The 13,120-nt window shown below is 55.2% G+C and overlaps 1 protein-coding gene and 1 long non-coding RNA gene across 5 annotated transcripts in view; one reads left to right on the top strand and one right to left on the bottom strand.

Moving 5' to 3' along the window:
• The window catches only part of Unc5b (unc-5 netrin receptor B), a 77,077-nt gene that overhangs the window by 18,512 nt on the left and 45,445 nt on the right, over positions 1–13,120 (top strand). The window lies entirely within an intron of this gene.
• Positions 7,979–11,783, bottom strand: LOC104849681. Its single transcript, XR_776833.1, has 3 exons — positions 11,710–11,783; positions 10,209–10,323; positions 7,979–8,019 (listed from the first exon to the last, which is right to left on the bottom strand). It is a non-coding gene; the product is annotated as an uncharacterized LOC104849681 (long non-coding RNA).

Here is a 13,120-nt window from a genome sequence, read left to right as displayed (position 1 = left end):
CAGGGTCTGTGGAACAAGGCTGATGTGCTTGTAATAAATACTGAGCTGACAGATGCTAAGCCGCATCCCCAACCTATGAATAAATAAAAAGTTGCCCAGAATAACAGCCCGGAAAAGCTGGAGGCTCCAGCCAGCCCTCACCTCTGCCCCTCCCTCTGGCCAGGCCTGTTCACCTACCGCATCTTACTCCCTTCCCTCCCCCAGAACCTGGTCTATCTCTCCAACTCCAGAGGTGGCTGTTGTCCCTGCCCAGCTTTAGTTTATGGCTCCACAGCCTACAGAATTCCTCCTACCCACCCACCCTCCAGCTGCCATAGCAGCTAATAAGGACCAGCCCCTGCAGATGACAGCTGGGGGACAGGCCAGCCAGGCCCTCCTGGGGCTGGGGTTGGGACACTGGGGAGCATGCTTTTAAAGCCCAGCCCAGCCAGCCAGAAGTCTGCCCTTCTCTGTCAGAACCCTTGCTGGCATTTCCTCCTCTGTCCCGCCATAGATAAAATGGTCACTGCTCTTGGCTGAGGCCATCAGGAAATTAGGATCAGCACCCACACTGCTGGCCCATGGATGTCCCATGATGCATGGGCACACTTTTGAGTTTCTTTGACTGATGTTTTGTGAGTATACGTGTTTCCCGGCTCTCCTCGCATTACAGTTCTGCCTTCTCAGGGGCGGAGCCCCAACTGTTAGGTCAAGTGTAAGTCACAGAATATTAGAGCCGAAGACATTGCCCCTGTTTTATAGGCGAGGAGGCTAAGGCCAGGGGTGATGGGGAATTGAGCACACTTGCCCAGGATCACACAGCCAGAAAGTAACAGAACCTGGATTTGAACCCAGATCTAGGGCCTGTGTCCTTGACCCCCCACTTGACACTGCTTTGGGGCTTTTGCTAGGTCCCACATAGACAAGGCTTCATCCACAGTCCAGGCCAGGGAATCCATACTGTGAGGTGCTGTGGTTTATGGACCGCGTTGAGGCCCCCATCAGAAAATCTGCTTTCCACTCTGAAAAGGGCCCCTGTCATGCCCCGGGCAGAACATGCCCTTCCCTCATGGTATTTTCTAGATGTTATCTGTATGATACCTGCTGTCTGATGCCTGTTGCTCCCTGAAGGTAAAGGCTCCGAGCTGGAGCTGGTCAAAAAACCTGGCCAGAGTCTCAGGGATCCCAGGGAGCACAGCCAGTTCAGGTTCCTCCTCCGGGGGTGGGGAGGACCTTGGCCCCCTCCCCTCTTCTGTTTGTAGGGGCCCCAGCCCAGTGTGAACATATCAGGGAGATCTGCTCTGAGAGCTGACCAGAGGGGCACCCAGGCCTCCTCCTGGAAGGCCAGAGTCCTTCCTGTCTGGTCCAGAACCAGCCACCCCTCCCCCACCTCCCCTGGGCCCAGGGGGTCCCCTCCACCCTCCCAGGCTGCAGATGCTGGCCCTCTAGCAGGACTCCCTGCCCCACTGCTGCTGCCTCTGACATTCCGCCCTAGAAGATAAGGATCCTGTCTGGCGCCTGAGTGCTTTTTTTCCCTCCTTCTTTCTGAATCTGTTCTCTGATTATCTGCAGACAGCCCCTCACCAGGGGGCCACCAGGGAGGGGGCCCAGACCTCAGAGAGACAGGAGGGGTGTGACCAAGAGAGGCCCAGCAGCCGACCGCCCCCACTGGCCAGGCCTCCACCCAGCGCCATTTGCTAAGCCTGAGCCAAGCCCCCAGCTCAGTGAAGAGCTGAGGACTGCTTTCCCTGGGTCGGACCGATCCACTTCAAGTGGATATGTGGCCTGGGGGCCGTGCCAGAGTGGGCCGGGATGGGGACAGAGGGTGGGGTCACTTCCGTGGTCAGCGTTCCTCAGCCCTGGGCCTGGACTGTGCCCAGAGGGGATGTGGTGGAGGCTGAGCCAGACAGACAGGCCACATCCTGTGGGAGACACTGGCCCTTCCCAGGCCAGATGGGGATGGAGGACAATTAGGGATGGAAATGGGGTTCTGGGGACTCTCAGCCCAGCCTGCAGCTCTGGGGACTGATCCTGAGGATGGCCAGGGCTGCTGTAGCCCCTGACCTCAGCGAAAAGGAGAAGCTGCTCTTCACTAGCTGTGCTGAGACCAGCATCTCATTTAAGCGTCATGCAGACGGGGGGACCAGTTTAGAACGGAAGGGAACACCCTTACCTCTCCCACTTGCATGGCACAATCTGTTCTTTGTATCTTGGAGTCTGCACTGTGGCCCTTCAGCACTGCACTTTGGGAGCCCTACATTCAGGCCCATGTTCTACCTAACATGCTGTGTGACTTCGCACAAGTTCCTGTCCCTCTCTAGGCCTGAAACATATAGGCTGAGAACCTGAGGGGACAGCATGGGAGCAGGAGGGAACAGTGGAGTGATAAGCCCACAAAAGGGTGATTTCCCAGGCTTTTCAAATGTCCTGGGGTTGTTGGGAATGTTCATGAGATATTGGCTTGTAGTAGATGCCATGTAAATAGGAGCCCAGCCCTAGCCAGGGACCCTGGCTCCCTCCATGGCTGTTCAGACACTGCAGACTTTAAAAAGGACCCCACACTTTCCCTGCCCCCAACCCCCCACACCCTAAAAATCCATTTGGGGGAAGGGAAGCGATGATGCAAGATCATTTTTTATGGCTTCCTGGCCCCAGAGCCAGAGGCTGAGGATCAGGTGGTGCAGACTAGATTCCTGGGCCTCCCCCTTGGAGCCTTTCAGCTCGTAAATATGCAGCCCGGGGCTGGGAGGAGCTGGCCGTTAAGCTGTCAGCACAGCGCCCACTTTGTCTTAGAGTGCTTCTGAGAGCTGGGTCCAGGGCTTCCCCGCACCATGACCTCCCTACCTAAGCTCCCACTGGAGCCCAAGCCCCTCTGGCTTCCTCCCCAACCTCACTGTGAGCTGTGCTGTGGTTTCTCCTCTGTGCAAAGGAAGTCTGTTGTTCTTCTCCTTGGGGTAATGGATGGGGAGGCCCAGGCTCAGAAGCCCCTGAAGCTCTGGTGGCCTCAAGAAGCCAAGGGTGCCCTGCTCCTGGGAACAATGGGCCCCCTGCCCATGCATAGTCTCCTTCTCTGTGCCTAGATCCAAGGGAACCCAAAACTGCCCCCCCCCAGGAGCTCACAAGGAACTCATTCTGCTTAGGAATGAGAAGATGGATGCCCTTGTAAACAGAGTTCACACCTCTCCTTCAGCGGAGAGATCTCTGTGGCTGAGAGGCTAAAGGCTTTCCTAAGGAGTGTGGGTGGGGTGCTGAGATGTGAGTGGGACACCAGAAAAAGGCAGAAGTGGAGGCAGGTGGCCAAAAGGGCCTGCCCGGCATGGAGGAAGGCCTGGGGCCCAGGGTGGTTGTGGAGCACAGAAGCCAAAGAGGGATACTTGATCCCTTTGGCTGTGAGAGCCCAGCAGCCCGTAAGCAGAGGCCCTCTGGAGACCAGGTCCACATTCCCCAAGGACCCTTTTTTCTTGGTCATCAATACTCATGGACAAGCTCTGGCAACAGACCAGCTTCAGGTCCAACCCACCTCACTAATTGGCCAGGTTTCCCTGACAAATTATTTAGCCCATCTGAGTTAGTCAATTTTCTTCAACCACAAAGGAATTAATAGCAATCTGCCCAGTGACATGGTCATGAAATTTCAATGAGACTCTACAAAAGGAGCAGTCTCCCTCCTTGCTTAGAGATCTCTGGCAGCAGTAGCCTGGATTAGAAGCTTATGTCTGCTGGTCCTAATCACTGGCCCTTCCTGATCGCCCACCTCTTGAGATCTGTTTTCTCCCTGTAAAGTGGAGGTAAGAGCAGAGAGTATTCAGTGAATCCATACATGAAAGCCCTAGGACAAAGTCTGGCACATCCTGCGTGCCGCTTACTGTGTTCAGGGCAAAGTAGGTATGCGGTAAAGTCTGTGTTGGAAGCCTCCTGCCTCAGCTATGGCCTCCATAATGGAAGGAGCAGCTCTGTAGGGAGTAGGGATGCTCCTTACTGGGACTTCCTAAGTCCTTTTTTCTGTCTTTGGAAACATCCAGCTGGGTGGGGCTGGGGGAGAAGGGGTGGTAACACTGAACTGGGGAGGTGGGGAGAGGCTATTGTGGCCCAGGTAGTTGGGAACTGGGAGTCTCCTCTGTCTTCCAACCTTGCCTCATTAACTTCACCACAAATAGCCTGACCCCCTGTGACTCCCTCAGGCAGAAATCTGGGCCATTCAGAAACTGAGTAAGTGGGAGTTGATCATTATAGCTGAGAATGTAGTGGTCCCTGCCCAGGTGGACAGCCTGCTTCCTGTTGGACCCCAGCCTGCCTCCCTGTGAGATGGAGCTGCAGGCAGAACTCAGGTAGACCCTTCCAGAGTTTGGTCAGGGCCAAAGAAGCAGAACTGTGCGTGGGTCATTCCCCAAGGCTGCTGTGCCTTTGCAGCAGGGAACTTCCTGGCTGCCATCACCCCATTCGCAATGTTCAGCCTTGCCCATAGACCTAGTGGCAGACAGGCACCCCCTCCATGCTGTCTTTTGGTGTCTCCAGTCTCTCCCATGTGTCTCCCATGTCCACCCAGGCTTTGGAGGGAAGAGTCTGGAGCTCCTTGTGCTCAGACCTGCAAATTGAGGCCTGCTAACTCTGTGCTTGCTCCCCTCTCTGGGGCTGCCCTGGTCTGGTGGTGGGGATGGTGAGGTCAGGTTTGAGTGGTCTGTGCTCCTGTCACCCTAAGCTCACCCTCTGTCTCTAGGGAGCTTGTGACCCAAGGGCAGCCAACTGCTTCCCTCCATTAACTGGGTACCCAGAGCTTCTCTTCTAGTGGTCAGCAGGGGTGTTTGGGGATTATGAGATGAAAATGCTCCCACAAAAACCTGGCTGTGGGGAAGGGGGTCCCTGCTGAGCCAGAGGCCATACGCAGGGAATGAATGAGGCAGAGGAGAAGGGAAGGGCAGCAGGCTGTGGTTCTATCAGTTAGCAGCTCCTTGCACCAACCCCTGGCAGGTCTCTGTCTCATGTTCCCCACCCCTAGCAGTTGTACCTCCTAGAGGGCTATGAGGGTCTGTGGGAAACAGAGTGCCCGCCGTGCTCTTCCCTATGCTGACTTTAGGATTTGGTGCATGGCAGGACAAAGCCTGGCTGGAGTAGCCCATGCCTCTTGTAAGATCGTGGTGCCCTGGGCAGTGGGCAGCAAGCCCCTGCTGAGTGAGTAGGGCCCAGGTGGTGGCCAGTGTCACAGGGTTCCCATTGTCCCAAAGCCCAGATTCCTCAGGCCAGTGTCCCAGATGTCTGTCTCCTGAGTTCTGTGTGAGCATGCACAGACCTGGACTGGGCAGGGCCATGTTGACTCTGGGCACATAAATTGCCAGGCCTGCCCACGGGGAGCTGCTGATCTCGAGGGGACTGGCCTTGAATTTGTGGCCTGAGCAGATGCCCTGTGCGGTCATGCGGGGCGGGACAGACTGGGCTGGGTGTGAGGTGCAGGCATTACAGATGCTGCGTCTATATGACAGACCTAGGACCCTCAGGAAGGCTATCTGGGAAGGAGGATTAGTGCTCCTGAGAACTGGAAGCCCACCTGTGCTTGTTGGTGCTCATGGCCTGTCTCCAGCAGGCTTAAGCCGTGGGCATGAGGCCAGCAGGTGGGCATGGGTGGCAGGGAAGGTCTCATCCCCAACTCCTGCCTGGCTTTGTGTTTGCTCAGATTCCAGCCTCCCGAGGGGCCCATACAATGGCTTCCTTCCAGGGTCATGGGTGAGCAAAGGCCAGCAGCAGTGATTTCCGCCGGGCCCAGCAGACCCTGCCTCCTGTCCTCCCACACCCTGACTGCCTCTCCGCTACTCAGTCTCATTTCTGAGAGACCCAGGGGAGGATGGGACAGGGGAAAAGCAGAGGCGTGTTTGAGATTTCTGGCCATCTGTCTGTCTAGCCAGACAGAATGGCTGTGGCTGAGAAGCCGGAACAAGGCTCCTTAGCAGCCCATAGAAGAGATGAGGCAGTCTCCTGGGTACCAGTCCCCAGGAGCCAAGAAGGCTTTTGGTGGGGGCTCCTGCCTAGAGGGCAAGTATTGGACTGGCCTTCTAAGCCTCTCTTAATTTAACAGAGTCAGGATTCTGGCATTTGTTTGGTTGGTATGGATTTGGAGCTGTTCTGTGCACGCTGCCTGTGTTGACTCTGTTGTAGGGAGGAACTGTACCCGCCTTTTTCAGATGCGGAATCTGAGCCTCAGAGAAGTCCGTTACCTGGTGGGGATTTCCATCCTGGACCCAGATCTCCTAAGCCCCAGTTGCTTGTGACTCACATGAGCTAGAGGGAAGGCTGCCTAGGCCCATGTCAAAGGAGCCCCCTCGAAGGATAGTAACTGAGTGGCTGCCGCAGTGCCCCCCATCTAGACTCCTATAAAAGCATTTGACACCTCACTTGCTTCCGTCTCTAAATCACAGGCTGTCAGGGCTAGACAGCCTCCCATTACCATGCCCAAGGCAATGCCCAAAACCACTCAGTGCCTCCAAAGACAAGATCACAGGGGTGTCCCTGGGCCATCACTAGGTGGGTGAAAGCTAGGTTCATAGTAGTCATAACTCCTAACAATTTGGAAATAACAGCCCAAGTGGCATTCTGCATATCACAGTAGATACGCTCATATCTGGGAGAGGCTTTCACTGGCCTAGCGTCCCAGAGTGAGGAGGTGAGAATCACTGGCTGGCAGTGAAATGCTCGTGTGCTGCCCAGTGCCCAGAGAACCTGCAGAGCAGCCGGCCTGCCCATATGCTTTGCAGAAGCCCAAGGCCTTCCCAGGCATGGAGTGGGTGGGGAGTCATGTTCAGTAGGCCAGTTTCTCAGCCTCCTCTGTCCCCCTTCCTAGGGGATGCCCACTGCCCAGATGCCAGGCCCTGGACTTGCTGCTTCACATGAGTGCGCCCCACCTCACCAGCAGCTGAGATGAACTCCTGTATAGTTGAAACCAAAGCTCAGGTTGCCCAAAACAACATGGTCAAAAAGTAGTGAAATCCATCATGATGTGCTTTGAGATCCCAGAGCAAGTCCCATCAAAAGAGAGGCGCCCACTGAGAGAGGAGAGGTAGAGCAGCCAATCAGGCAGCTCCTTCTTTATCTGTGCTTTGGGCCATCAGACCAGGATGCCCTCTTTTCCCTTAGAGGCAGGGAGGGTGCTATGGAGTACTGATTGCCTCTTGCCCCTGAGAGGGACTGATACAGTACATGGATACGAGCTCCTCGGGGGAAATCTATTTGCAGCTGGAATGCAGCAACCCTGAAATTCAGGCCTTTTTCTTTTTTTTGAGACAGGGTGTCACTACATAGTTGAGACTACCTGGAACTCATTATGTAGCCCAGGCTGGTCTAGAACTCACAGCAATCCTCCTGCCTCAGCCTCCCGAGTACTGGGATTACAGGTGTGCTCCACCACGCCCGGCTAAGTTCAGGCCTTTATATGGCTACTGTCCCCTACATGGCCTTGGTTATCTCTGTCACATCTGTTTCCGTGGACCCCTGGGTCTCATGGTTAGTGGCCCCAAGAATCTCACACATATGTATAGGAGGCACCTTAATAAAGCCTAGGTAAAGGGAGAATGGGCCACATGTGCTACCCTTTGTGCCTTAGTCCAACCGCAGAACACCAAGTGTGCCTCTGTCCTCCAGCATGTAGGACCATGGAACACCAGATAAAGGACCCCAGCCCCTCATCCACTGGGCTCTCTGGGAGCTACTTTGGTGCCAAGCAGAAAGAAGCTGGGCTTTGTGCTTAGTTTTCCCGTTTATCCCCCTTCCTCAAGAGCATCCCTGTGGTGATAGAAATGTTCTCTGCACTGTCCAATATGGCAGCTCCTCAAAACCACTGGAAATATGGCTAGTGCAGGAAAGAAACAGAACTTCTCTTTTCAATTATACAGTGACACACAGTTAGTGACCACCATGTTGGACCACATAGCACTGAAGGCTTCTGGGAAGGTGCCATCCATCAAGTGCCCAGCACACAGTAGACACTCAGCCAGGATTGGTTCCCTTTCCCAATCCCTGGGGGTATGTTCAAGGTTGGAGACAGGCCTTCTGCACCTAGGAGGGAAGAAAGTAATAACCTACAACCTGGCTCATAGAGCAGGGACTACTTTTTAAACCTGTACCTCATAATAACATTTGTTGAGTGCTAACCAAGCACCAGGCACAGTGTGAAGGACCTTACCTGTCATGCTACTTAGCTCCTGAGGCTAAGCATTGTTTTCATTTTATGGTTGAGCACACTGAGGGCCAGAAGAGAGAAGCAGCTTGCCCAAGGTCACAGAGCTAGAATGTAGCAGCACCAGGGTTTACACCTGGGTTATTTTTTCACCACCTGTTCTTCTAGGTTTGATACTGGGTGAGAAAATTTGGAGACCAGAAATGCATAACAGAGGGTCTCCTTGAAGGATCCCCACGCCCACACACCACTCCCCCATACGGACATGGTGACATGTGCCCCAGTGTACAACCAAGAAGAATCCCTGTGCACTGGTCTCCGTGGGGGAGTTGGCCGGTGTGTTCTTGTAGCTTGGCCAGTGCCTATGGGAGAAGGTGGCTCCCACACCAAGAACACTCAGGTTGTATGACCACATCCAGAACATGGACGCTGAGGTTTGATCATGGTCCCCTAAAACGACGCCCAGGACCCTGCACATCACCTCACACCATAGAAGGCTTTGGGTGTGTATCAGCTGAGCAGATAGTGTCTAGTGCTCCCTCCTGGGGACCAGGCAGGACAGTCACACCCCACTTTACAGAGGAGGAAACCAAGGCTGGAGGACATGGAGACCCACGGCAGAGCAGATTGGCCCTGCGCTCCTGAGCAGCCAGGCTGTCCGCATTTCCCTCAGCTGCTGATCCAGGACCACCAGGGAGCAGGTGGAAGGAAAATACTCAGCCTTCACACTGAGGGTTGTAAGTCATAAATACAGCAGCATCCAGGAGGAATGGGAGGAGGGAAGGATGCTGACGGCGAGGGTGTCCGCTTCCCAGATGTGTGTTCACAGACAGCCGAGTCCTGCCGGGTCCCCGGGACTGCCCGTGTGTCTGTGAGTGCCTGTCGTGAGCTGTGCCGTGTGCTAGCGTGGCACTGTGTAACTGTGTGACCACAGCATGCAGGCTGTCTCCAGCTCCCTACAGCCCCGCCAACCCGCTTCCCCCTTTTCTGTTCTCCAGCAGCCAGATGTCTCCCAGATGTTTCTCACTTCCTGCCTGGCTCCGTGCAGTGCGTGTGTGTGTTTATTTTGGACAGCCCAGTAAATAATAACCATCTTAAGAGGAGCTTTTCATAACCTCGTTCCCACGAGGAGTCAGAGTTCAGGAAATAATCCCAAGTCTATTCACTATTGTCCCTGGGCTCTCTCCTCTCTGACCTCCACCCCCCACCCTCAGGGACCACTTTTGGAAAGATTTCTCTCTCTCCTATGTGGTATGTGTTGTGTCTGTGATGCTGGCTCTTTGGCACGCTGGAGCTCAGAGATGCTGGCCCCAAAGAGCTTTGCTAGAGCCTTACCTGGAAGCTTGCTAGGACTTGGGATCCCAGACCTAAGCTAGAGGTGTCAGTGTACAGATCCCAGGGGATTCCTTCCTGCCTGCAGCTCTGCCTTGTTGCTGGTGCTGGTAGATAGAGAGGCCTGGGGGTACAGACTGAGAGGCCCTGAGCCTTGGGTGGGGGCTGGGTTTAAACTCTTCTCCGTCGGCTGGGGGAAGAGGCAGCCCAGTAGCCTCCAGTGAGGTGAGGCAAGGAGATGGATTCACCCAGAGGATACGCTTCACTCCTTCCCCCTTCCCAACACTGGCAGGCAGTAGGGCGCAGGCCAGGAGCCACACCAGCCTGGTGTGCAGCAGGGTAAAGTGATTTGGGCCCCACCTGCTTCTTGGGTTCCTCCAGTCCCTGCCCATCCCCATCTGCCCCCGAAGATGGCTGGCTCTCTCTGTCTGCGGATATTCTTGGTGCCTGGAGTCCTCTGCCCTGCAGGGCTGCCATGGAGCTTGGTTCTGTCTCTGTGTGACCTGGCCTCTAGCAAATGAACCGGGTGTGATGGCACTCTTCTGTAATCTCAGCTGCTGGAGAGGCTGAGGCACGGAGGACTGCAAGTCTGAACCCATTCTGGGCAACTTAGCAAGACAGTACCTCAAAAAAATATTTTTAAGGGCGGGATATAGTTTTGTGTGAAAACTCTGGGTTCAATCTCCAGTACCCCCACAACTACCAAAAAAAAGCTAATAGTGTTGGTGCTGCTTACCTCATGAGGGACGGGTGCATCCCCGGACTATATGACGGTTGCGTAAACCATCCAATGCCCTGTGCCTGGGGCTTAGGTCTCCCTTCTCCAGTCTCAGCAAGGAAGTGAGGATGGCCTGCAGGGAAGGCAGTAGACGGAGGCCTGGCGTGGGCACTAACCAGATGGTGACTCAAGTGGGAAACAAGGCTCCCACCTGGGGAAGATTAGAGGCACCAGTGTGTGCTTCCCCCGACAGGGGTAGAGCTGGCAGGGCCTCGTGGACAGGGTGGGGGTGAGAAGAGGGTGTACTGCAGCCCCAGAGAAGGGTAACTCTGAAGGGAAAGAAGGGACACGAAGGGGTCCCCTGCCTTGCAGAGAGAGGACGGTGAGCTTCCTTCTGAGGGGTGGCTCTGGCTCTCTAGCCAGTAATAGATGAGATCCAGTGGGATCGGGCTTAAGGTGGTGGGGGCCCCCCAGGGAGGTGGGGCTGCCTGCAGGTGCTCTGAGCTCCTCCTCTACAGAAAGTGGCCCAGGCCACTTGTCAGCAGAGTACACCCTCAGTTAGGCATCAGGGACCAGTGGAGGGCTGATTAAGCCAGTGACTGGCTAGGGGAGGAAGGAAGCGGGGAGAGAGGGGACAGAAGGGAAGGACAGACGGACATCTGGATGGGCTGGTAAATAAATGGACGGAAGGAAGGAGAAATGAGAGGTTGAAAGAGTGAGTAGAATTATCCCAGCACTGGCACAACTTGTCACACCAGCATCCGCTGACCCCACCCTTGCCCTGGAGGGAGACAGGATAAGGCTAAACTCCAGATCCAGGGGCAGCCTCCCTCAGGGCAAGTCCCTAACACTGATCTCCCTGCCTGTAGTCTGCACTCCTTTAGCCACTCCCTGTGACTGGGGACCCACCCTACCGGCTGCCCTAGACCTCCTTGGGACCCTGCCCCTGCTGCTCAAAAGCATGGGCTCCAGAAGTGTCTCAGCCCTGATTCTTTGCCCAGATTCCTGCACAGACCCAGTGAGACAGTCGATGGTCCTGATTGTCCACCAGGGACGTGTCTGGGCCCAGCTAGTTGTCCAGGAAGCTCGCCACCAGACAGTAATTGAACACCAGCTGTTTGGCAGAGGCTCTTTGAGACAGTGAGGGTAGTAAAGGTCCATCCTATCCCTGCTCCAAAGGCACCACTCCTATCTGAGGGCAAAGGTTACACACAGGTGGCAACCACTCAGGCAGCAGAGTGAATGTCCCCAGAACATCGGGGAAAGCGTCCTGGATCAGGTGTGTAAAGAGGGGGTTGGGGCCCATGGAGATGGCATTGTTCTACCTGGCCACCCCCCCCACACACACACGCTTGCGCACACAAGCAGACATGCAGGAGAGGAGAGGGATCAGCAGGCCCGGCTTTTCCTTCTGGCCCACTGTGGACCCCGCTGTTGGATAGGCCCCCAGATGTTGCACACACATCAGCTAGAGGCCTGGCCCTCTGGGCTCCCCAGACCTGACCCTCTGCACTCTAACCTGGCACCACTCCCCAGCCAGGCTGGGCTGTTTCGGAGACCTGATTCTGTCCTTTCTTCCCTGTGTGCCCCTAGAACGTGACCAGAACACGAGCAGTGACCAAACAGAACCTTTTCGTGGTTGGAGTTCTGTGCCATAGAACTAGGAGAAAGCAGGCAGCAGCTTCTGTAGCGATCAAACTGAGGGCTGAGTAGAGGCTTGCTTCCTTATCTAGTTTTACCCCAGGATGGAGGCCAAACAACGTAAGGCTGTCTGGTAATGAGAGTTTTGCTTGTGTCCTGGTGACACCCCAGGACCCAGGAGATCCATCTTAAGACCTCAGAGAAAGGAAGAAAGGATGGAGAAGTCCCTATATGACTTGCTGCTCCTTCTCCTCCTCCTAGTGGCCTTTCTTTGCCCCCTGTGTCACAGAGGGTGGCCTCAATGACACCCCCTACCACTACCCCCTTTACTAGCACTTCCTTGCTGGGCTTAGGAGATCTTCGGGAAGGGGATGTTTATATCTCCCTGGAGCCATCCAAGCACCCAGGCGCCCGTCATCAGCTCTCAGGTCCTGGTTGCAGCATTTGGGGGCTCCTTGGGTCACAGTATCTTAGGGTCTTCCTGGGTCCTGCCTCCAAGGAGCAGAAGCTGAGTGAGGCACCCCGTCCAAGCCTCGGGCGGGCAGCCTTGCCCCTGGCCCCAGCAGTGCTTACCAAGCAGGAAAGCCCTCCTGGGAGGCTGAGAAGCTAGCTGGGAGAGAGGCAGTTCATACAGAGCAGGGAGAGAAGGCAGGAAGAGGACCCCCATCCAGGAGCAGAAAGCACAGGAGGTGGGGAGGAGAGGGCTGCCTTCCCGGCCTGAGTTAGCACTTCTTTCTCTGGGTGTTAAACTCAGCTCTTCCCTTTTTCTCCTATTGCTGACTGCCTGTTAAATAATTTAAATATTTGGGCCTAAAGGGCTTCAATTATCCTTTAATTTACATTAGTAATTTATGTATTAGGCAGAATGGACACGCAGTTAGCATAACAGCCCCCAGTAGGCCACTGAGATCTGCTGTGTTCCCTGCGCCTAAGCAGCTCATCATCTTCTTTGTTGTAGAAGTGGCCTCGGTATACGTGTGTCACACAGAACTGTCACATGCTCACGTGTGCACAGGAGAGGATGTCTGAACCCATGGGGACGCTGGCACATGCACAGATGTGAAGTGCACACCTGGCCCTACCACCCTCTCCACCCCCACCTGTGCCACACTCCTGAGTCAAACAGGCCCCTGTGTACCCATGTTCTTGCATTTGTCTCAGCTGTCCTCATGGTCCCAAGCATAGCTCCTTCTGGCAAAGAGGCTGGTGGCCCCAGCATGGCATTCAGATAGGCCATTCTGTGTCCTAATTCTCTGTCCCACCTCCTGAAGCCATTCAGGAACCTGACC

This window comes from Fukomys damarensis, unplaced genomic scaffold (genome assembly GCF_012274545.1).
Source record: "Fukomys damarensis isolate Sample0158 unplaced genomic scaffold, DMR_v1.0_HiC HiC_scaffold_20, whole genome shotgun sequence".
NCBI lineage: Eukaryota > Metazoa > Chordata > Mammalia > Rodentia > Bathyergidae > Fukomys > Fukomys damarensis.
Note: the sequence above shows the minus strand (reverse complement) of the source record. Positions and strands in the feature narration are given on the sequence as shown.